General features: G+C 40.6%; 1 protein-coding gene across 2 annotated transcripts in view; it reads right to left on the bottom strand.

Annotated features, from left to right (window-relative positions):
- LOC118396714 (talin-2) overlaps positions 1-24,892 on the bottom strand; it is a 119,530-nt gene that overhangs the window by 63,337 nt on the left and 31,301 nt on the right. Inside the window, exons 2-3 of one of the 2 annotated variants that reach the window (XM_052465767.1) lie at positions 20,601-20,632; positions 20,112-20,159 (exon numbers count right to left, since the gene is read on the bottom strand). The gene's annotated coding sequence lies outside the window, so the exon portion shown is untranslated. The remainder of the gene's footprint in view (positions 1-20,111; positions 20,160-20,600; positions 20,633-24,892) is intronic. The other variant, XM_052465768.1, reaches the window with a different exon arrangement.

The raw sequence follows: 24,892 nt of genomic DNA, 5'->3' as shown, positions 1-24,892 counted from the left end.
ATGTGTTTAAATGGACACTGGATTTATACAGTACCAGTCAAAAGTTTTGAATAAGTAGGTTTATCCAGAGTTTCTTTCTTTTTACAATTTTCTACATTGTAGAATAATAGTGAAGACATTAAAACTATGAAATAACACTTATGGAATCATGTAGTAACCAAAAAAGTGTTAAACAAATCAAAATATATTTTAGATTCTTCAAAATTGTCACCCTTTTCCTTGATGACAGATTTGCATATTCTTGGCATTCTCTCAACCAGCTTCACCTGGAATGCTTTTCCAAAAGTCTTGAAGAAGTTCCCACATATGCTGAGCACTTGTTGGCTGCTTTTCCTTCACTCTGTAGTCCAACCCATCCCAAACCATCTCAATTGGGTTGAGGTCGGGTGATTGTGGAGGCCAGGTCATCTGATGCAGCACTCCATCACTCTCCTTTTTGGTCAAATAGCTCTTACACAGCCTGGAGGTGTGTTGGGACATTGTCCTGTTGAAAAACAAATGATAATCCCACTAAGCCCAAACCAGATGGGATGGTATATTGCTGCAGAATGCTGTGGTAGCCATGCTGGTTAAGTATGCCTTGATTTCTGAATAAATCGCAGACAGTGTCACCAGCAAAGCACCGCACACCATCACACCACCTCCTCCATGCTTCACGAAGGGAAATACACATGCAAAGATCATCCGTTCACCTACTCTGCATCTCACAAAGACATGGAGGTTGGAACCAAAAATCTCACATTTGTCTCATTGCACAAAACAACAGATTTCCACCGGTCTAATGTTCATTGCTTGTGTTTCTTAGTCAAAGCAAGTCTCTTCTTCTTATTGGTGTCCTTTGGTAGTAGTTTATTTGCAGCAATTTGACCATGAAGGCCTGTCTCCTCTGAACAGTTGATGTTGAGATGTGTCTGTTACTTGAACTCTGTGAAGCATTTATTTGGGCTGCATTTTCTGAGGCTGGTAACTCTGATGAACGTATCCTCTGCAGCAGAGGTAACTCTGGGTCTTCCTTTCCTGTGGTGGTCCTCATGAGAGCCAATTTTATCATAGCGCTTGATGGTTTTTGTAACTACACTTGAAGAATCTTTTAAAATTCTTTCCGTATTGACTGACCTTCATGACTTAAAGTAATGATGGACTGTCATTTCTCTTTGCTTATTTGAGCTGTTCTTGCCATAATATATATTTTTTAAATATATAAACTTGGTATTTTACCAAATAGGGTTATATCTTCTACCTGAATGATGACATTATAGAGTATCATCATTATTTGCCCTCTCCCCCTACAAGCAGACATCGGAGTCAAACCAGTGGGTGTTATGCCATCCGTTTAAGGCCAAACCGATTGAAATGCACTGTAGTTCTTATTCCTACTTGAGAAAACATGCAGAAAAAAAACACAAATGACACCATTTATTAGATGTATATCTTCCTTAGCCAGGAGTTAAAACTGTTCACAATGGATCTCTCAAACAGTTATGTTTTTTGTTCAGAATATAGTTAATTAATATTTTCCTTTAACCAGTGCACTGTCAAATCCGGATGACAAGAACATTTTCAGTCAACCCTAAATGTTCTCATGTTATACAAGGCAACACTGTATTATGGATAATGAGTTGACATTCTGTGTTCCTCTTAATGACAAAGGTCATATAGAAGCTGTGCTTGTGAATAAACAAATTGACTCCATTTAGAGTCCAGATATAGCCATGACAAAATGCTTCCTCATACTTTGGAGGTGTGTTCCATACAATTGTTCTGTGAGTCATTTCAGAGAAAAGGGAGAGAATAAATATTCCCAATGAAGTGGTTGTGAATTATGTTCTCCCTGACTAGCAGTCTTTCATAGTAGTGACTCTCTCCTACTCCTGCAGCCCCCCTGCGAGCCTCTTCTCTACTGATAGTCCATCAGCACAAAGAGTTAGAGGTAATGGCTCTGCATAGGACCTACTCCATACAGCCTGCCACAGGGGTCCTACAACACTTTTGTGGCTCAGGTGTATGGTTATTCCTTGTTAGACAGGCTGCAGAATGCTCAGCTAACCCAGCCCCCCCCCCCTACACACACACAACAACAACACAACGAGTATGGGCTTTGCCACACAGGCCTGAGGGTGCAGTAGAGTATAGCTGTGTGGGGATAATCAAAAGTGAAAGCAGGAACTGTGCAGACACTCCATTGGGACCTTGGTATATATACACCTAGCAGGGGTAGGAAGCACAAAGCTCTGTCTACATTTGCCGCCGATATGGATTGGTGATGGCAACCATCGTAAAAAATATTCTTTATGGAATCAAATAAATACATCATGCATGAAAAATGATACCATTCCTGTTGTAGGCAATACAGAGAGTGAGAGCAAGAGAAACAGCTCAGGAGCAGCCACATGAGGAAACCCCGGAGGATAATCACTACTATGGAGCAGAGCTAGTAGGAGGTAGCAGTAGCAGCAGCAGAGCGAGAACCCATTTCTCACAGAGTTCCTCTCCTCTCTCTCCTCTGGCAATCACTCAACAGCAGCAAGCTTCTCATTAGCTCTGCTTTCAGGCCGACACCGAACCATTACTAAGCAGAGAGGACACAGCATAGACAGCAGATCGCAACCAGAGATATATCAACATACAGAATGAATGGGCTTCTACTATATCCCTGTAACATGATGCTTCAAAGTGGACTTAAAATAGTATTACCAGCCCCCTGTCTTCTCTTATACCATTACCAGGGCTTTCTCTCCTCCATCCACAGGGCTTCTAGTATTAAGTTAGGTTAGTTTAGTACTCAACACATTAGAGATCTGCAAAGAGAAGGAAAGTGTCTAAGAGCAGCTGGGAGGGCAGTGTAAACATGGACAATTTAATAAGAGCTGAAGTCAGGAGCCATCTGGAAGGGATACAGTATGTGTCACATGATTTGTTGTAATAACAATAGCAGAGGGGAGAGCTCATGAGGACACCCAGGCACTGTCTGCAACTCAGCCTGGTGGACCATTACAGCACCAGTCAAATATTTAGACAAAAGGGACTCCCGATCACAGCCAGTTGTGATACAGCCCGGGATCGAACCAGGGTCTGCAGTGACACCTCTAGCACTGAGATGCAGACACCTCTAGCACTGAGATGGGAGCCCTGACATGATCACTTCATTGGAGCTTGTTTGATCATAGCTGATCAATACGTTTTGTGGAATTGGGACATCCCCAACATACTGCCACAATGCAGTTCAAGTATTCGGTGGCTTTAAGACTAATAACAGAATAGTAAACTGCATGAAATATTTTTTTCATGCCCCATCAAAATCAAAGTCAGACTATAGGTAAATGGAAAGATCGCTGTGGCCATGACTTCAAGCTGTTTTATTATACACACTTACAGCTAGCTAGCTGCTTGATGGCTTAAAAGAGGATATATAAAGTCAAATGATAACATACAGTACTGATGAACCCTCTCAAATGTGTTCAAAACCAATTAGACTAGCTGCACAAATGTGCAGTGATTATGAATATACTAATAAAATAACCCACTAGGCGCACACTGGTTGACTCAACGTTGTTTCCACAACATTTTAATGAAATCCATTGAAACAATGTGTAAATAGACGTTGAATTGACGTCTGTGCCCAGTGGGAAACTAGTGGAGTTGTCACACATGCAGCTATCGAAAATGTATGAGAATGTTTGCTCAATACAAAGTAACAACCAATTGATTGCAGCATTACCACATAAATTGAGTAGTCAAGTGGAAGGGGAGAAGGTAGGGAACTTATATGTCTGCCCTATATTAAATATAAAAATAGGCAGAATATTTTCCTGCATACAGTAAATAAAGAAATGTACCAGTTCCATTTGTTAACTGGCACGCTTTCTGCGCTAAACTATGTAGAATATTGGCCTGTTGGACACTACAATTCCCTACTAAATCGCACAGTTCGTTCTTGGTCTGATTTACCTCTAGAGAAACTGCGCAATGTGTACATTAAGCTCACAGAAAACCCCTGAACTAAATGGAATGAAAATAATTTAACCGATGTCGGTCAACTGGTTGTTTAAAAAAAAAGTAAAATAACAGACATTTTGGTTAATCGCTCAGCACTAGAACAAAATAACCTGACCTACACCTGCTCCTTCCATGACAGACTGACCAGGTGAAAGCTCTTACTGATGCACTCAGTACACACACCATAATAAAACATTTTAGGTTTACAATCAAATGAGGCAGTAACAGAAACCTCTCAATTCTATTCTTTATTCTAGCAACACCAAAATCTAGACTAAATTCTGTATTCTTGCATCACCCTTATTAGGCTACATAGACAAACAAAACACCCATCCCAATCACCTTAACAAGGTCATGGTAGAGAAAAGACAAACAGAATCTTAAAATGACAGACACAAACCATTTGAATAGGATCATAAACATGTAATTTCTTAACAACGCTCATCCTCGATTAGAAAATAAGAACACAAAAACAATACGGGTTCAAGATTTAAAAGCATTTATCTGGCTTTACGAAAAGAATCAACCCTCTCGGCAGCAGCACTAGTTGTAAATAGTACAACTAGAGCCATATCAGGATCAACGGTGGATTAGTGTACCAGCTCCATATCCCAGCCTAGTCATTGTTAAGATGAGGATTTTAACAAGCTCTAATAAGAATTAAAACATCCTCAGACCTCCAACTAACGGTCTCATGAACATGCAAATACCTAAACTGTACATTAATCTCAAATTCATTGAATAGTGATTTTAAAAAAGTGAATTTTTTACATTTTATTTTTACACTAGCCTAATCATTATGATTGTTAATTAAACTAATATGTCCCTGGCATGCTGAAGTGGTATGAGCATAAATCCATCATCAGCATTTCTCTGAAAGGCTGGGAGATTGAAGGATGAAAGGTTCCATGTACTGAGGAGAACATGCTAATGAAAGCTTTCCTTGGGTTCCTTTCTCTCATCTCTCCACTCGTGCTCTAAATTAGCCCCCCATTTTTTATTCCCCTCTGATTAAAAGACAGGTCAATCTGCTGCAGTCCCAGGGCATGTCTCCTGGGATCAACTCTAGGCAGTGAGAGGGGGAGGGGGGGTCTCTATCTCTCTCTCTTGCTATCTCCGTCTCTGATGCTTAGCGAAGTGATGCTTAGGTGCACTATAAGAGATTGTGCAAACGTCAACAGAAGATCTATTGTTGGTCATCTCATAAAACATGACAATCTCTATGGGATATCCCTCACGTTTTGGTCTGTAGCATTACCTATATTAGGTTTGAACAACATGGGGCTAATAACTTCCTGGAAGCTGCAGTCACATCCACTAAAGACGACTTGATATACTGAAACAAAATATAAAAGGTACAATTTTATGAGGAAATCAGTCAATTGAAATAAATGCAATAGGTCCTAATCTATGGATTTCACATGACCTCGGCAGGGGCACCCACTTGGGTGCCAGGCCCACCCACTGGGAACCAGGCACAGCCAATCAGAATTAGTTTTTCCACACAAAAAGTATTTATTATCGACAGAAATACTCCTCAGTTGCATGAGCTGTCCGGGTGGCTGGTCTCAGACGATCCCGCAGGTGAAGAAGGCGGATGTGAAGGTCCTGGGCTGGTGTGGTTACACATGGTCTGCAGTTGTGAGGCCAGTTGGACATACTGCCAAACTCTCTAAAACAACAATGGAGGCGGCTTATGGTTGAGACATCTGTGGAATTGGCAAAACTGCACATTTTAGCGTGGCCTTTTATTGTCCACAGCCAAGGCGCACCTGTGTAATGATCATGCCGTTTAATCAGCGTCTTGATATGCCAGACCTGTCAGGTGGATGGATTATATTGGCAAAGGAGAAATGCTCACTAACAGGGATAAAAACAAATTTGTGCACAACATTTGAGAGAAATACTTTTTGTGCGTATGGAACATTTCTTGGATCTTTTATTTCAGCTCATGGGTCCAACACTTTACATGTTGTGTTTATTTTTGTGTTCAATATATATTACATCCAGATCTGATTAAATCCATATCATACCAACACCAACTCTCAAGAGCAAATAATATTCAAGCCCCATGACTACGACACAACCTACCACAAACATTAACACAACCTACCACAAACATTTGCACTTAACTATGGCAGAAAGTCAAGGTCAGGTGTGTTCATTTCCTCTGATTTCAAGGCCGGTAGCCTTATCAATTTGAGTGTAACACATCTAAAATTGGAAGAGAGTGTAGGTGTGAAGAACAGCCTGGTAGGAGAGGCATTAATCCATGATCATAAATACAGTACATCCACAGATAAGGGCCAGATTTATCTACAGAACATGCAGCAGCAAATTATAACCCATATCTTTAAAAAGGTCCAATGCAGATGTTTTTATCTCAACATCATATCATTTCAGGGTAACAATGAAGTGCCATACAGTGATTCTTTTCAATTAAAATTGTCAAAAAGAAACAAACATCGCTTTTTAGCTTCAGTTGAAGTCGGAAGTTAAAGTCATGGCCAAAAGTTGAGAATGACACAAATATTAATTTTCATAAAGTCTGCTGCCTCAGGTTGTATGATGGCAATTTGCATATACTCCAGAATGTTATGAAGAGTGATCAGATGAATTCCAAAGTCCCTCTTTGCCATGCAAATGAACTGAATCCCCCAAAAACATTTCCACTGCATTTCAGCCCTGCCACAAAAGGATCAGCTGACATCATGTCAGTGATTCTCTCGTTAACACAGGTGTGAGTGTTGACGAAGACAAGGCTGGAGATCACTCTGTCATGCTGATTGAGTTCGAAAAACAGACTGGAAGCTTCAAAAGGAGGGTGGTGCTTGGAATCAATGTTCTTCCTCTGTCAATCATGGTTACCTCCAAGGAAACACGTGCCGTCATCATTGATTTGCATAAAAAGGGCTTCACAGGCAAGGATATTGCTGCCAGTAAGATTGCACCTAAATCAATCTTTTATCGGATCATCACGAACTTCAAGAAGAGCGGTTCAATTGTAGTGTAGAAGGCTTCAGGGCGCCCAAGAAAGTCCAGCAAGCGCCAGGACAGTCTCCCAAAGTTGATTTAGCTGCAGAATCGGGGCACCACCAGTACAGAGCTTGCTCATGAATGGCAGCAGGCAGGTGTGAGTGATTCTACACGCACAGTAAGGCGAAGACTTTTGGAGGGTGGCCTGGTGTCAAGAAGGGCAGCAAAGAAGCCACTTCTCTCCAGAAAAAACATTAGGGACAGACTGATATTCTGCAAAAGGTACAGGGATTGGACTTCTGAGGACTGCGGTAAAGTAATTTTCTCTGATGAATCCCCTTTCCGATTCTTTGGGGCATCTGGAAAAAAGCTTGTCTGGAGAAGACAAGGTGAGCACTGCCATCAGTCCTGTGTCATGCCAACAGTAAAGCATCCTGAGACCATTCATGTGTGGGGTTGCTTCTCAGCCAAGAGAGTGGGCTCACACACAATTTTGCCTAAGGACACAGCCATGAATAAAGAATGGTACCAACACATCCTCCGAGAGCATCTTCTCCAAACCATCCAGAAACAGTTTGGTGACGAACAGTGCCTTTTCCAGCATGATGGCGCACCTTGCCATAAGGCAAAGGTGATAACTAAGTGGCTCGGGGAACTAAACATCGATATTTGGGTCCATGGGCAGGAAACTCCCCAGACCTTAATCCCATTGAGAACTTGTGACCAATCCTCCACAGGACAAACAAAAACCCACAAATTCTGACAAACTCCAAGCTTTGATTATGCAAGAATGGGCTGCCATCAGTCAGGATGTGGCCCAGAAGTTAATTGACAGCATGCCAGGGTGCAAATATTTACTCTGCATCAACTTCATGTAATTGTCAATAAAAGCCTTTGACACTTATGAAATACTTGTAATTATACTTCAGTATTCCATAGTAACATCTGACAAAAATATCTAAAGACACTGAAGCAGCAAACTTTGTGTAAATTAATATTTGCGTCATTCTCAAAACTTTTGGCCATGATTGTACATTTGAAATCAGTTTTTCACAATTACTGACATTTAATCATAGTAAAAATGCCCTGTCTTAGGTCAATTAGGATCACCACTTTATTTTAAGAATATGAAATGTCAGAATAGTAGTAGAGAGAATGACTTATTTCATCTATTATTTCTTTCATCACATTCCCAGTGGGTCAGAGGTTTACATACACTCAATTTGTATTTGGTAGCATTGCCTTTAAATTGTTTAACTTGGGTCAAATGTTTTGGGTAGCCTTCCACAAGCTTCCCACAATAAGTTGGGTGAATTTTGGCCCATTCCTCCTGACAGAGCCGGTGTAACTGAGTCAGGTTTGTAAGGCCTCCTTGCCCTCACACGCTTTTTCAGTTCTGGCCACACATTTTCTATAGGATTGAGTGATGGCCACTCCAATACCTTGACCATGTTGTCCTTAAAACCTCTTAAATTGGCTGTTTGCAGCTTTTTGTTAAAAATCGCGCAAAATTTCAATTTCCTGCTACTCATGTCAGGAATATAGTATATGCATATGATTAGTATGTGTGGATAGAAAACACTCTGAAGTTTATAAAACTGGTTAAATCATGTCTGTGACTATAACAGAACGTGTGTAGGAGGCAAAATCCTAAGGAAAACTGTTCACAAAAAACACAAAAAAAATATCCCTCCGCCAGTCTCTGTATTGTCTATGGCAAGGGAAAATAGATAGCGTCCAGTTTACAGTTCCTACAGCTTCCACACGATGTCGCCAGTCTTGGCAATTGGGTTGAAGTTAATCCTTGGTGATATGAGAAATAGGCACTTCCTGTCGTCGAGTATACCGGAGGAAGTTATGAAAGGGAGAATATGGACCATGATTTCAAGACTTGCTGCTATTGAATACAGATCGCCCCGTGATCAATTTGATCGATTATTAACATTTACTAATACCTAAAGTTGGATTACAAAAGTAGTTTGAAGTGTTTTGTCAAAGTTTATAGGCAACTTTTTTAATTTAAAAAAATGACGTTGCGTTTTGGAAAGCAGTTTTTTCCTGTTTAGGAGCAGTGGCTTCTTCGTTGCTGAGCGGCCTTTCAGGTTATGTCCATATAGGACTCGTTTTACTGTTGATATAGATACTTTTGTACCTGTATTCTCCAGCATCTTCACAAGGTCCTTTGCTGTTGTTCTGGGATTTATTTGCACTTTTCTCACCAAAGTACATTCGTCACTAGGAGACAGAACGAGTCTCTTTCCTGAACGGTATGACGGCTGCGTGGTCCCATGGTGTTTATACTTGCATACTATTGTTTGTATAGATGAACGTGGTACCTTCAGGCATTTGGTTCATCCTTGGGAGCAATTTCAAACTTGTGATCCACAATTTATTTTCTGTTGTCTTGGCTGATTTCTTTTGATTTTCCCATGATGTCAAGCAAAGAGGTACTGAGTTTGAAGGTAGGTCTTGAAATACCTCCACAGGTACACCTCCAATTGACTCAAATGGTGTCAATTAGCCTATCAGACGCTTCTAAAGCCAAGACATCATTTTCTGAAATTTTCCAAGCTGTTTAAATGCAGTCAAGTTAGTGTTTGTAAACCCACTGGAATTGTGATACAGCAAATTCTAAGTGAAATAATCTGTCTGTAAACAATTGTTGTAAAAATGACTTTTTAGTAGATGTTAGGACATCAGTTAGTAGATGTCCTATCCGACTTGGCAAAACTATAGTTTGTTAATAAGAAATTTGTGAAGGGGTTGAAAAATGAGTTTTAATAAATCCAACCAAAGTGTATGTAAACTTCCGACTTCAACTGTAAGTGCAATTTTGTTAGGACTGTCTGGGAGTGGTCTGAGAGAGGAGGGGAAAACTGGAAACTAGATGTTATTGGCAGAGAAGTTTGGAACTACCTCTCTTTCTTAATGGTCTATTAACAAATTTACCGTCTGGTGATATCACCAGGCAGGCCAAAGCTCCATCTCACCAAAACAGGCTGAAATTTTAGGCAATCTTTTTAAATAGCTCTTACACTAAAAGGGCATTATCGTAATTCTCACAGTATTAATCCAACCTCAGTGTGGAAAAATCTATTTTTTGATGGCACTAGGCCTTTAACTACATTGGGTTCTGAATATCAAACGAGACAGGAGTTACTAAACTCTGTCAGATGAATCCACATCCACAGATGGTTTTGGAACCAAAAATACTTTTTGTATGAATAGGATGGATAGGAGAGCAAATCTGTAGCAGTAAACATACTGTAATCACACACTTATCTATTTCACTATTATACATTCATACAAACATGCTGCACATAAGACTCAAGCAATTGCACACAGAAGGCAATGGCAAAATCAAACACAATATCTTCCTAATAGTATTTTCATATCAAGACAAGATGTCCTTGTTTAACCTACTTCCTTTTTCAAAACACTTAGCCATAGTTTGGCCTATTTGTGTGCTGAACTAAATACAACCACCATGATTAACCATTAATCTGAGGCCTTCACTCAACCACCATGATTAACCATTCATCTGAGGCCTTCACTCAACCACCATGATTAACCATTAATCTGAGGCCTTCACTCAACCACCATGATTAACCATTAATCTGAGGCCTTCACTCAACCACCATGATTAACCATTAATCTGAGGCCTTCACTCAACCACCATGATTAACCATTAATCTGAGGCCTTCACTCAACCACCATGATTAACCATTAATCTGAGGCCTTCACTCAACCACCATGATTAACCATTAATCTGAGGCCTTCACTCAACCACCATGATTAACCATTAATCTGAGGCCTTCACTCAACCACCATGATTAACCATTAATCTGAGGCCTTCACTCAACCACCATGATTAACCATTAATCTGAGGCCTTCACTCAACCACCATGATTAACCATTAATCTGAGGCCTTCACTCAACCACCATGATTAACCATTAATCTGAGGCCTTCACTCTAATTTTGTGATGAAACTAATTAAAACTCTTCCAATAATAATACATCTTCAGACTAGCTTTGTGTCCATGAACAATGAACCATGTTTGGCCTTCTCTACAGAAAATGCATTGCACAAAATCGAATTCAAGGATTTTGTAAGGTCATCAGTAGCGGCTTTGAAAGTACAGCATAAATTTAATAAAATATGGTTTTGGTTGTGGAGGCCCACTGTACTATAAATAAGGCCAATGGTTCAGCAACCAGCAACATTAAACCATCAGGAAATTCACCATTTGACCCCTGCATACAGGAAATATGTCTCCAACAGTAACGAGGAGCAGTCTGTTGTGTCTCCACTGACCCTGACTCAGAGAGGATATAGGCTTTCCTCTGTCATTTGGAGGTACAGATGCTGACAGAAATGGTCAATCTTGCCCTCGTCGCAGTGGGGAGGGAGAAAGCAGCTCCTTTTACTCTAGCTAAAAATACCCAGCAAAGTAGAACGTCCTCCAGCAATGCTTCACACGGATCCTCTGAGATACATGCAATAAATAGACCCCTGTCTCCCTGAGCATTTAAGTGGAAACCACTCAGCCATTTTGTTGAGCTAATATGATGGTTTACCTCTACAAAACCTCCATTGATACTCAAAATCGGGTCAAAAATCTTTATTCCTAAATCTTGAGGATAAATCCTTAGATTAAACCAACATAACAGAGGATTTTGTAATTAAAACAGAGTCAATCCTCTACGATCATTATGTTGGTGGTTCTAAAATGATACTTGCTCCACTTACACTAATTTCCATGGAGCACAGCTTATTAGTGGAAATAATTGTAGAACATTCAAGGGATTTATAATATACTATGTAATGTCTAAAAAATATGGCAATCAGATGATACAGTATACATTGTAAGACATGAATAATCAGTTTGTGACTTGGCCAAGGCAGGATGAGCTACTAGAGGATAAGAGAAGAGAGCAGAGCAGCACTCCAACCCAATAGCTGCAGTCACTGACTGGGTTGTACTCCTACCCAGGGTCGTCACGGGCTCCAATCCTGACTTGATTCCCTGGCTCCACTCTAAAAAGATTGTGGGAGGATCCGTTTGGATTCCTCTCTTCAAGCCTGAGTGGTCCCTTTGGTCAAGAGGGTAGAGAAAGACAAAGCCTTTACCTGGCTTATCTGCATGCAGCACTAGAGTACTAACACAATGAGTAACTTTTCTTGATAATCTTGAATCTTTAGTAAATCTCTGCTGAATATCCAGTACATAGGATGTTGGTCTTATATACAGTTGAAGCCGGAAGTTTATATGCACTTAGGTTGGAGTCATTAAAACTAGTTTTCAACCACTTCACAAATTTCTTGTGAACAAACTACAGTTTTGGCCAGTCGGTTAAGACATCTACTTTGTGCATGACACAGAAAGTTCTTCAAACAACTGTTTACAGACAGATTATTTCACTGTATCACAATTCCAGTGGGTCAGAAGTTTATATACACTAGGTTGACTGTGCCTTTAAACATCTTTGAAAATTCCAGAAAATTCCATCATGGCTTTAGAAGCTTCTGATAGGCTAAATACATCATTTCAGTCAATTGGAGGTGTACCTGTGGATGCATTTCAAGGCCTACCTTCAAACTCAGTGCCTCTTTGCTTGACATCATGGGAAAATCAAAATAAATCAACTAAGACTTCAGATTTTAAAAAATATATTTTTGAGAGCAATTTCCAAATGCCTGAAGGTACCACGTTCATCTGTACAAACAATAGTATGTAAGTATAAACACCAAGGGACCACGTCGTCGTCCTACAGCTCAGGAAGGAGACGCGTTCTGTCTCCTAGAGATGAACGTACATTGGTGGGAAAAGTGCAAATCGATCACAGAACAACAGCAAAGGACCTTGTAAAGATGCTGGAGGAAACAGGTTCAAAAGTATATATATACACAGTAAAACAAGTCCTATATCGGCATAACCTGAAAGCCCGCTCAGCTATGAAGCAAAGATGGTACTTTTTGGAGAAACGTCCTCTGGTCTGATGAAACAAAAATAGAACTGCTTGGCCATAATGACCATCGTTATGTTTGGAAGAAAAAGAGGGATGCTTGCAAGCTGAAGAACACCATCCCAATCGTGAAGCACAGGGGTGGCAGCATCATGTTGGGCGGGTGATTTGCTGCAGGAGGGACTGGTGCTCTTCACAAAATAGGTCATGAGGTAGGAAAATTATGTGGATATATTGAAGCGACATCAGCCAGGAAATTAAAGCTTGGTCGCAAATGGGTCTTCAAAAAGGAAAATGACCCCAAGCATACTTCCAAAGTTGTGGCAAAATACTTTAAGAATAATAAAGTCAAGGTATTGCAGTGGCCATCACAAAGCCCTGACCTCAATCCTATACAAAATGTGTGGCCAGATCTGAAAAAGCGTGTGCGAGCAAGGAGGCCTACAAACCTGACTCAGTTACACCAGCTCTGTCAGGAGGAATGGGCCAAAATTCACCCAATTTATTGTGGGAAGCTTGTGCAACGCTACCCAAAACATTTGACCCAAGTTAAACTATTTAAAGGCAACGCTACCAAATACTAATGGAGTGTATGTAAACTTCTGACCCACTATGTCCAGCAAGCGCCAGGACCGTCTCCCAAAGTTGTTGCAGCTGCGGGATCGGGGCACCACCAGTACAGAGCTTGCTCATGAATGGCAGCAGACAGGTGCGAGTGCATCTACACGCACAGTGAGGCGAAGACTTTTGGAGGATGGCCTGGTGTCAAGAAGGGCAGCAAAGAAGCCACTTCTCTCCAGGAAAAACATCAGGGACAGACTGATATTCTGCAAAAAGGTACAGGGATTGGACTGCTGAGGACTGGGGTAAAGTCATTTTCTCTGATGAATCACCATTCTGATTGTTTGGGGCATCCGGAAACAAAATTGTCCGGAGAAGACAAGGTGAGCGCTACCATCAGTCCTGTGTCATGCCAACAGTAAAGCATCCTGAGACCATTCATGTGTGGGGTTGCTTCTCAGCCAAGGTTGCTTCTTTGCCTAAGAACACAACCATGAATAAAGAATGGTACCAACACATCCTCCGAGAGCAACTTCTCCCAACCATCCAGAAACAGTTTGGTGATGAACAGTGCCTTTTCCAGCATGATGGAGCACCTTGCCATAAGACAAAAGTGATAACTAAGTGGCTTGGGGAACTAAACATCGATATTTGGGTCCATGGGCAGGAAACTCCCCAGACCTTAATCCCATTGAGAATTTGTCGTCAATCGTCAACAGGCAGGTGGACAAACAAAAACCCACAAATTCTGACAAACTCCAAGCATTCATTATGCAAGAATGGGCTGCCATCAGTCAGGATGTGGCCCAGAAGTTAATTGACAGCATGCCAGGGTGGATTTCAGAGGTCTTCAAAAAGAAGTGTTAACACTGCAAATATTGACTCTTTGCATCAACTTCATGTAATTGTCAATTAAAGCCTTTGACACTTATGAAATGCTGATAATTATACTTCAGTATTCCATAGTAACATCTGACAAAAATATCTAAAGAAATTTATATTTGCGTCATTCTCAAAACTTTTGGCCACGACTGTAGAAAGAGGGGAGGTCTAATATGCAACAAACTCACACGGGTTGCTAATATGACAAGGATAGTGCCTTTGGCTACTGGACAATGAAAGAAAGTTTATTTAAAATAACCTGCCCCACGGATATGGTTGGATTTTTGTCTAGTGTACTTTAAAGCACGGTAAGACATACCTCATAACATGTATTAACATTTTCAGGTGTCCAACAATTATGTATATATATGTTTTCAAAATGCATACTGCCTCCAGCTCACTGCAAAGTTGTGTGTGACACACTGATGAAGCCTGCCTTCCATTGCCTATGCTGCTTGAGATGTTGTACAGTAGCAGCAGCTGTCTGACAGACTGTCCACTCAAAGGCTCTTTATCTATCTGTATGCTGTGTGCGTGTGATAAATAAGACAGTGAATTTACACACACAGCAATTTTATTCCAATCAATTATGCAAATGAACCTAGACTGATAAGCATGACCGGTCAAATGTATTTACATCTGCTGGTATTTCCATAAATGAATAGGCTAACAAGCATTATTTCAAAATGGGATGTTTTCTTCTTCTCCCGGCGTGTCTGTGCCAATTTTATTTATCGGCTTTAAAAAAAAAAAATTATGCCAAAATCCGGCTAATGGAAATACTGCTCTGCTGTCTTCTGCGAACACCACTGGGTGCACATCCAAGATGGGATCAGACCACATATAGACAGACTACTTGTAAGGGCTTTGGAAACAGCCTTCCTATTATTTATCGGCCAAACAAAAAGCTTAGAAAAAATGAGAGTATTCTGATAAATGAAATGGAATCAAGGTCAAAAACAGCTATCCGTCTCTTCGAAAACAAAAAAGGACTCCATTATGGCAATAATGTTGCTCTTCTCTCTGCTCCTGCACTGAAGCTGACTGGTGCGTGCTACAGTAACTCTAGAGTTTGAATCTAGTCGTAGTTGGAGTAATATGCACTATTACCAGAGGGAGAGGAGAGCGGGAGAGAGGAGCATCATGTAATGTGACAGTAATTAAGGAGAGAGAGAGAGAGAGAGAGAGAGAGAGAGAGAGAGAGAGAGAGAGAGAGAGAGAGAGAGAGAGAGAGAGAGAGAGAGAGAGAGAGAGAGAGAGAGAGAGAGAGAGAGAGAGAGAGGCTATGGTGGGGTTACAGAAACAAACATCGGAATCTATGACCTCCCTCTCTGAACAGCGCTAGAGCAAACATGCTTTACCTCTGCACTGATTCAAATGGGCATATGAAAATCAGTGTGCTACTGCTTCCATAGGCTAACAGACATTTGGGATACTCCCTCTTCCTGTCTGTCACACACAGTAAAACCAGCACAGACGCCATATAAACACAATGTACCTGGCAGAGCTTTCCGCTGCTCTTAGGTACACCTACAGTAACACATACGGGTACTGTACAGAGTGACTTACAAGGAACAAAGCTTAGGGAATCATATACCAACAACTACAATATGAATGGTTCTTGTGATTGAATTACTAGTCGTGCATCGTTAAACATATGGGTAATTATGATTTGAAATTGAATCATCATTAATACAGCACATACTGTAGTAGGTCAATCTGTGTTGCTCTGGGAGATATCCCCTTGCCTTCAGATCAAGAGACTGGGAGCATCAGAGCATCAGTATTTAGAAGCATGCTCAGATCATTGCCTGCCGGTCATAAATCCTGGCCAGTGTGTCATGTCCTGTAAATCAGGTAACAATCCCTGGTCCAGCCTCTCGTCTGACTCCAGGAATGTCCACCAGAGCTGTTGCCAGAGAATTGAATATTAGTTTCTCTACCATAAGCCACCTCCAATGTCATTTTCGAGAATTTGGCAGTATGTCCAACCAGCCTCACAACCGCAGACCACGTGTAACCATGCCAGGTAAAGGTTGACATCCGGCTTCTTCACCTGCTGGAACGTCTGAGGCCAGCCATCTGAACAACTCATGAAACTGAGGAGTATTTCTGTCTGTAATAAAGCCCTTTTATGGGGAAAAACTCATTCTGATTGGCTGGGCCTGGCTCTCCAGTAGGTGGGCCCGGCTCCCCAGAAGGTGGGCCTGGCTCCCAAGTGGCTGCGACCCTGCCCAATCATGTGAAATCCATGGATTAGGGCCTAATGAATTTAATTCAATTTCCTGATTTCCTTATATGAACTATAACTCAGTAAAATCGTTGAAATTGCATGTTTCGTTTATATTTTCTTTCAGTATACACTATCGTTCAAAAGTTTGGGGTCACTTAGAAATGTCCTTGTTTTTTAAAGAAAGCACCTTTTTTTTGTCCATTAAAATAACATCACATTGATAATGGGCCTCTTGACGCCTACATAGATATTCCATTAAAAATCATCTGTTTCCAGAAACAATAGTCATTTACAACATTAACAATGTCTACACTGTATTTCTGATCAATTTGATGTTATTTTAATGGACAAAAAAATGAGCTTTTATTTTTAAAACAAGGACATTTCTAAGTGACCCCAAACCTTTGAAAGGTTGTGTATATCACCATCACACTACTGTTGGGGATGAGCCTTTCCCTTATCTGCACGCAGATTTTTGACTAATTGTATTTAGATCAAGGATGCATAATGTATTTTGAACAGCATCCATGTGAATGTTTTATTAATCATAAAGAACTTCAGAACTGAGTCAACCTTGTTATTCTCTGATTGAAGAAGGTCAGAGAGAGATTATGTTGTTGGCCCATTGTTTCCACATCACTGACTCTGGCCCCTGTTGCCATGACTCTGCATTTCCCACCTTTTCCTGGACATTTCAGGCTGGACAGCAGGGGCAGGCTGGGCCACTTCAGTTACTACAGGTTTAGAGCTGCCACTCCCTGCAAGGTCATCCTCATAAAAGCTTTCCCTGCTGTGCTTAACATTTAAAACAAAATCTGCTTTCAAATGTCAGATAAACAAAGATAGTATTAAGAGCTCAGCCATCTTGGAGGCAGGAAAAGAGATTGATTCATTTTGATGGAGTGTGCCTGAAAAATTACAACACCTCTCAGCCAAACTGTCATCTTAATTTAACTGCATCAGTGAGGGTGCTCTCTGTAGGAGTGCATTATAAAACTATTACATTGTATAAACCTGAGACCTGTTATTTCTGTACTTTAAACTAACTAAAGTGAAAAGGTAAAAGTACCAACCACTGCTTTTAGAGGAGCATTGCTCATTTGGTGTTCAGCTGGTATGACCTGTCCTTTTATCAAACCACATTACTACTGCTTGTACATCGTTCCAGAACCCTGGCTACAGGCAATTACTGCTGTGGACCAATTATCCTCTCACAGGACTCACGGCCTGAAAAAAAGTTAAACTTTCCTACACGCCATGGAGGCAAGGTAACCAAACAAGACTAAACAAGCCAGCAGTTAAAGCACTCAGGCAAAACTCCCCTCCACACATTGAATTAGGAAGGCAGCGTTTTACTACATGTTCCCTTTCAAGATAATTAATGATTGGTCAACATCCAGAGTGAACAATAAAAGGTCAAAGCAAACTAACAGCACCTCTCCTCCATTGTTTAATGAACACTGAGCACATTCCAAACACACTACATCTCTGGTCTAAAAAATGTCCCAGGGCATTGGGATAGGGTGCTGTCTTTTGGATGGGATGTTAAACGGGTGTCCTGACTCTCTGCGGTCATTAAAGATCCCATGGCACTTATTGTAAGAGTAGGGGTGTTAACCCCGGTGTCCTGGCTAAATTCCCGATCTGCCCATCAAACCATCACGGTCACCCAATAATCCCCAGTTTACAATTGGCTCATTCATCCCCCTCCTCTCCCCTGTAACTATTCCCCAGGTCGTTGCTGCAAATGAGAATGTGTTCTCAGTCAACTTACCTGGTAAAATAATGGATAAAATGCCAATACTCCAATTTATTTCAAATAAGGATTTGTTTTTTGCTACATTTCTTATTAAGTGAAAACTAGCACAAACCACGTTCATCAGCGACTTCACACTTTGTTCGAGCAAAAACATCCAGAGCACAATATGGCAGAAAGTGAGAGAAGGAGGAGGAAGAAACATAGCCTTCTCCCAATCATGAAGCATTTTACCCATACAATTTCAACCCCCTTTTTCTATGGTTAGTCTCAGATGGGGTCTGGGTGTGTCACATGCTGACAGCTGAGAACCATTAACTACCCAGCAAATATCCATATTTTCCCTCTGATTCAAGCCCACCAACCAGAGCACCCATGACCTGTACTGGCCACATATCCAAACATACTTTATGGAAAGAACAGAAAAACTCCCTTCGGAACATCTGCCCCCACAATGTAGCAGAGAGGAAAGGTAATCTACTTGTTTGTGTTTACTCCTTAGCATACAGCTCGTTCACAGGAATTGATATGGTTGTGCACTGCAATTAAACATTTTTGAAAGTCATCTAGGCATCAAATCAGAACTCCCTTGTAAGCACTTTTCACCTAGAACTGCATTTACACCCTACAATCAGACCTTAGGCTATGCCCTGTTTCTGATTAAAAACATCCAGCAGAAATCCAGCTCAAACATCTGATCAGCTCAACACATCCCTCTCCACCATAATTAGGCTCCCACATTCATTGTTCAACACATGCTTTATATCTGAAGGGTCATCTGGAATGTGTTTGGGTCTGTAGGCTTCCTACAGACAGTGCTATAGGGTAATAGGGAAGGGTACAATGAGCCCCTCCAGGACAGGGCAGGCCAGGGCTGGTTCCTGGACTGACGGACCTACCGAGGAGCTACAAGAGCAGCTACAGGATTAGGGATTGGAGCATGTGAAGGATCCTGCCGCACTTAGTTAAAGCCACTTTTTCATGCTCCACATCTGTCGGTTGCCATAGCAACAGCATTTTGTGGAATACCCAGGTCAGGTGGCTTCTGTCAGCTCCATGCAGTGAAATAACCATTAAAAAGGTTCAATGTAGCTGTTTTTACAACATCTCAATATTAAATAATTGTTTTCAATTAAAATGGTCAAAAATATACAAAAATAGCTTCTTAGCAAAGAATAATCGCTTAAGCAAGAATTGTGCTCAGACTGTCTGGAAGTGGCCTGAATGGGGAGGAGGAAACTGAAAACTAGCTGTCATTGGCAGAGATGTTTGGAATTCTCTTTCTTATTGGTCTATTAATGATGACACCAGGCAGGCCAAAACTCCATCTGAACAAAACAGGCTGAAATTTCAGGCAATCTTTTCAAACAGCTCTTACACTAAAAGGGCATTATCATCATTTTCACAATTTCACAATATTATAACAAAGTCATAGTGTAGAAATATATACACAACACAGGGGAAAAAAATATCACCTTTTTGACAGCACTTGGGCCTTTGCTCTGCAGTTAGCCATTCACAGCACCAGGCCCAAGCGAAGATTGACAAAGGCAATCAATGGTCATTGAAGTTTCTCTCGCTAATCGCTGCCTACACACTCACAACATTTCAAGTGAAAAATTGTGACTGGAGAATGGAAGAGCAACTTTATTTCTTATTTTGTGAGCTTTTAATTTAAACTTCAACCTCATTTGATTATTATTATGCCTTGATCAGAGAGAGAAAAGACCAAAGCTTACCTTATTGCTGAAGCATAAAATGCCCAAGGATTTCAGCAGGTTTTACAGCTGGAAAGAAACAAAGGCTCAGTAAGAAAAAGGAAGGCAATATGCACGACTGAAAATATAATACTGCTGAATCATGGATTCTCAGTAGCGCACATTCTGCTGCTGTAGCCTACTAAAAGATTATCCCCATAACCAGATTGCTAATGCATGAACCAGGAATACTAGCATGTATTGTCTCAAAACATACACCCAGTGATCAATCAAAGCAGTGTGTGGTTTATCTTCATTCTTGGATGACAGGGTAACATAAAATGGAAATGGAATTACTTCATATCTTGTTACAAAAACAAAATAAACAACATAATTACACATATTACATTAACATTTCCCAACAGCACAAGTGGTAACATCATTAGGTAAGCTCAAAGCTTGGCTTTAAAATGATCAATGGTTAATCTGTGCAAGAGGATGTAATTACAGAGGATAATATTAGGTATTTACCAAATGTGTCACTCAGCCACTGCGTGTGGGGACTGTTGGAAAACAATCAAACACTTACAAGTTTTATTAGCCGTATGTAAAGGATACACATGGTATGGTCACATGGTCAAAATTACTGCTACTCATTTCTGAAGTTGTACAGTACATACATTTTGCTTGGGCACAGGGGAGTGCAATGTTTTCTATCATCTAATAAATATGCATAGTGCCCCCACTAGATAAACAAACAAATAAACACACACTAAAGTACTATGTCAACAACCTTGCAAGAACATGAGGGAGGTAGACATATTAGTTGAAATAAGATACACTTTACAGGGGTGGTTTTTTATTCTTCAGAATCAGTGAGTCATTCAATTTAGCACACTGACTCCTCCTCTGCACAGTGAAGCATTTACTGTAGAAAGGAACAAACTGTCCTCACATCTGCAAAAGACCTGAGGATTGCCTGCCCATGTTGTACATTGTGGAAGCCAACCTGTGTCATCATCTCAAAGATAAATCCATAAAACTGTAATGATTTATAATTCTTTAACTTCCTAGGGAGGAATAAAGAGCTGTCATAGAGGAAGATGTTCCGTAAGCAGTAAAAGTAATGGATAAGTTATGGGAGAAGAGCCCAGTCTTGACATTGGTTGGATGGAGCTAACCCAGCAGAGGACAGGAGTACTTCCTGATGGCTCTCTGCAGCAGCTGTGGGAGGAAGCTGGGGTCTGATCACTGCTCAGAAGGGAGGACAACATGTCTGATGGAATGAGCCCCGGTTAGAAAGACTGATCAATGTTTTATTATATGGTCTTACTTTATGTTTCAGCACTCAATCTACAACCATCAAATGCACAAACTGGCCATTTGTAATGTTCCCAAAATATACAGCAATTCACTTAAAAACACACTGAAAGTAGCCTACCCCTGAAGTGTACGTCACGGTCTACGTCAAGTGTATAAAAACATTAAGAACATCTCCTTTCCATGACAGACTGACCAGGTGAATCCAGGTGAAAGCTATGATCCCTTATTGATGTCACTTGTTAAACCCACTCCACCACTGTAGATGAAGGGGAGAAGAGAGGCTAAAGATGGATTTTTAAGCCTTGAGACATTGATTGTGTATGTGCCATGGGCAAGACAAAACTTTCAAGTGCCTTTGAACGGGGTATGGTAGTAGGTGCCAGGTGAACCGGTTTGTATCAAGAACTGAAACACTGCTGGGTTGTTCACGCTCAACAGTTTCCCGTGTGTATCAACAATGGTCTACCACTCAAAGGACATCCAGTCAACATGGATCTATGCCCTGTTCTGAGGGAAAAAGGAAAGATGCATCTCAATATTCAATATTAGGAAGATGTTCTAATTGTTTTGTACACTCAGTATATGTCCACACAAAATCACTGAATGGATTCCAGGGACATTGAGTAGCACACGTGAAAATATGTACCAAGGTTAGTGAAATTTAAGCACATAGAGATAGGCCTAAATATATAATTTGATCTGTTTTGGTGCTGGTGAAATTAGGTCCCTTTAGTGACCGCTAAGTAATATTCTGAGAGCAAGAATAGGGTCTGGGACAGACACTCAAGGGTGTACAGTATCTAGTCTTTGGCGAATGTGGTTGCAGGAATGTTGTCTACAACAATCAATAAGCAGACCAATTTTTTTATAATGACACATATGATCAACATGCTCATACTGTATTTCCTTAATTTATTAGGCTTACTATCAACAGCACTTCATTTACGAAGACAATCCATTTGGAGAACGTTGCGGTCGTAATCCTTATCCTTCCAACAAGGATAGCATTACCTTTACTTCTTTACTCTACTGACTATCGCTTGTAGACTGAAGCAGTAAAATAAGATAATGCATTCTTCAGGAAATAATACCTGACACACTATCTCTGTCATTTTCATCATGTTTTAGCTTCAGAGTAGTCTAGGCGTTTAAGGCATGATAACAGGGGAAGGGACTAATTTGTGAGATATACTGATGTGTAGCTAGAGAATGTTCAGCAGCTATCGAGCTATCTGTGACTCATACAATATAGTAACAGTTCACTGGCTGGATATGGCAAGAGATCACGTGTTGCAAATGATAACACTGCCTTTGAGCTGATTTAGATTAAATAAACACCCTTATTCAAAATCCCTCTCCGTTCCTGTGAATGTTTGAGGCGCTAGAGCATACAGTAATTTTGGAATATGAATTGAAGTTTGAGCAGCAGCAGTAAACGACAAAAAGGTAACGAAAAATGTTTAAAAAGTCAGCTGTTACCATAAATCATTAATGTGTTGAATGATCATCTAATGATGGTGTTCATTTTGTTCTTGTGATGATCTGGATGGCATTATTGGTCTGTGTGATATATTATATTTGTCATTATTAGCATAATCTATTCTTATTCACCCAGTTCAGTGAGAGTGGTGCCTGTGAGACCTGGTGCCAAGAGAATAAACAGCTGGCAAATCTTTACCACTAGGAATAGGGGAACGAGTCAGATTAAGACCATTCACAGCTCTATCTGAAAACAATACACCAGGGTGGAAACATAACATGTAGACACCATTAGCATTCCTTTAGCTGCATGGGTTAAATATTATACTGCCACTGATTCTGGGCTGAATGTAACCCAAATCTCTAGTCATCTGACGGAATTCCTCCCTTCCACAACAAACCCAGACTTAAAATGCCACACAATTCAGGCTCAATCACTCGAAAACACCCACTATAATCCATGTAGGAAGCATGCACCTAGTGCTGTTATGCATTGTCAAAGTCCAATAACGCTGGCAGCAACTTAGCGCATAGCCTCACAACTCTTTGAATCATAAGTGTCTCAATATTTGGAGCTCAGCATTTGGCTGTAGCTGCTTACTTAGGCTCCTAATTGCCTTAATGAGTTCACTATTAATAAACACGGACACAGACTTCAAATCAAATGCAATAGTGACAATTCATTATCTCGACCACACACACAACCACCTACTGTTAAAACAATACATTCATTCTAGGGAATGGAAAATATCTAGAACTTTTATAGATATTTTAATGTGGACAAACACCTCTATATTTAGATACATGTTACATAGTCGAGAAATAGGACAGAACTGAAAATTGTCAAGTTGAACTACACTTAAATATATATAGTTTTGATTCAACAAACAATTGTAAGCCAAACAGCTGCAATAGGATACTGTAGCTGAACCAACATACATTCTCAACTTGAGAATTTATATCTACCATTTGGTATTTTATTAGGATCCCCATTAGCTGTTGCAAAAGCAGCAGCTACTCTTCCTGGGGTCCACACAAAATATCAATCATAATAAAGAATGACATAATACAGAACATCATTAGACAAGAACAGAACTACATACATTTTTAAAAGGGCACACGTAGCCTAGATATCAATGTATACACACACACTATCTAGGTCAAATAGGGGAGAGGCGTTCTGCCGTGAGGTGTTGCTTTATCTGTTTTTTGAAACCAAGTTTGCTGTTTATTTGCACAATATGAGATGGAAGGAAGTTCCATGCAATAAGGGATCTATATAACACTGTACGTTCTCCTGAATTTGTTCTGGATTTGGGGACTATGAAAAGATGCCCCTGGTGGCATGTCTGGTGGGATAAGTGTGTGTCAGAGCTGTGTGTAAGTTGACTAGGAATTTTTTGGGGGGATTTTCAACACGTTAATGTTTCTTATAAAAAGAAGAAGTGATGCAGTCAGTCTCTCCTCAACTCTTAGCCTAGAGAGACTGGCATGCATAGTATTTATATCAGCCCTCTGATTACAATTAAGAGCAAAACGTGCTGCTCTGTTCTGGGCCAGCTGCAGCTAAACTAGGTATTTCCTTGCCGCACTGAACCACATGACTGGACAATAATCAAGATTAGACAAAACTAGAGCCTACAGAACTTGCTTTTGGAGTGTGCTAGACATGTCCCCATCTTTGCAACCATTGAATCTATATGTTGTGACCATGACAATTTACAATCTAAGGTAATTTAGTCTCCAACAGCCACACCATTCATTACCAGATTCAGCTGAGGTCTAGCACTTAAGGAATGATTTGTACCAAATACAATGCTCATAGTTTTAGAGATGTTCAGGACAAGTTTATTACTGGGCACCCATTCCAAAACAAACTGCAACTCTTCGTTAAGGGTTTCAGTGACTTCCTTAACTGTGGTTGCTGATGCGTATATGGTTGAATCATCAGCATACATGGACACACACGATTTGTTTAATGCCAGCGGCAGGTAGCCTCGTGGTTAGAGTGTTGGTCTTCG

The sequence above is a fragment of the Oncorhynchus keta genome, chromosome 17 (genome assembly GCF_023373465.1).
Source record: "Oncorhynchus keta strain PuntledgeMale-10-30-2019 chromosome 17, Oket_V2, whole genome shotgun sequence".
In the NCBI taxonomy this organism is placed as follows: Eukaryota; Metazoa; Chordata; class Actinopteri; order Salmoniformes; family Salmonidae; genus Oncorhynchus; species Oncorhynchus keta.
Note: the sequence above shows the minus strand (reverse complement) of the source record. Positions and strands in the feature narration are given on the sequence as shown.